This window comes from Meleagris gallopavo, chromosome 9 (genome assembly GCF_000146605.3).
Source record: "Meleagris gallopavo isolate NT-WF06-2002-E0010 breed Aviagen turkey brand Nicholas breeding stock chromosome 9, Turkey_5.1, whole genome shotgun sequence".
Taxonomy (NCBI): domain Eukaryota; kingdom Metazoa; phylum Chordata; class Aves; order Galliformes; family Phasianidae; genus Meleagris; species Meleagris gallopavo.
Window position 1 is genome coordinate 11,591,746 of NC_015019.2, and position 1,289 is coordinate 11,593,034.

Below are 1,289 nucleotides of genomic sequence, written 5' to 3' on the forward strand. Positions count from 1 at the left end.
AAAAAACCTTGGCTGCAAATGAATCTCTGCATGGACCTTCACCTTATGGAAGAACTGATTCATTTTTTTTGTTTCCTATGCACACTTGTTAAACAAAAAACTGTGCCTTTTTATGGAGACCATTTTTATATCTAGCTGTGCAATGTAGTAGTATTATTTTAGTGTGGAGTGTACTATTTGGTTGTCTTTGTAGTCAGTATTTTTAAACAAAGTTTTATATCTGCTGCCACATTCCCCCGGATCCGTGCTGGTCCCAAGTTGAGCAGCTTCTTTCTAAGCTGACTTTGAAAGAGTAAGCTTTTATGGACCTCATTTACTTATCTGTGAGAGTGTAGCAAGCCACAGAGCCTGTAGCACGTGAATTTTTGACAGGAAGATTAGAAATAAGGGAACGTAAGGGAAATACTCAAATTCATGTGGAGTCTTCCTCTTCTCTTAATTGGTGTTGGTTAAACTTCAGAGATTAACTCGTTCTTTGTTGGGATTGATGTGCTTTCTTCAGATCCTTCAATAAGGCAACTGTAGATGAGGCATATTCTGTTGTAGAAATTAGACAAAATGATTACTTCTGGTCACCCATTGAGTGATGATAGTGAACCTTGAAATTATGTGAGACCTTAGGTGTGACTTTATCTGCATTGTCAAGACCTGAGGGAAAGAACAGTTTCTCTCAGAGCATTGAATTTTGTAATTTTGTGGAGCTGATGACAGAACATAAATTTATAAATTAGGATGTGACCCACTGTTGGATCAAGAAGTGAACATCTTGACTCATTGTGGTTCCGTCTTGGACTCAGTTCAGTGCTTGCGCTACTTGGTTCCTTTAATCTGCAGTGGCGATGCTGGTTGAAGTCAAAGGTTTAAAGAAGAAATGTATTCCATTTATTCAATTCCAAAAGTTCATCTTCCTGGGGAAATGGATGGCCCAGAGAAGCTATTCCACAATGCTTGTTCTGGACAGATTTAGTCCATGGATGTGTTTAAATTGCAGAAAGACTCCCCTTGATGCAGCTTAATTCAGTATGCTTTTTTTACTCTCCTTTGGACATGTATAAATCAGATGTTGCCATCAGGTTTTATCATAGAGATTCTGATTTAACTTGAAAATATTTTGTTTCAAAATTAACCCTCCCAATCTACACTGAAAAGTAGAAACATTCGATTACTCCAAAACAGCATTGTCATAACCATTGGTGTGCAACTTATGGTGAGGTGACTGGATAAGTTCCAGAGTTCAAGATGAACACTTTAAAACACTTTCAAGAAGAGAAGGAAAAAAAAAAAAAAAT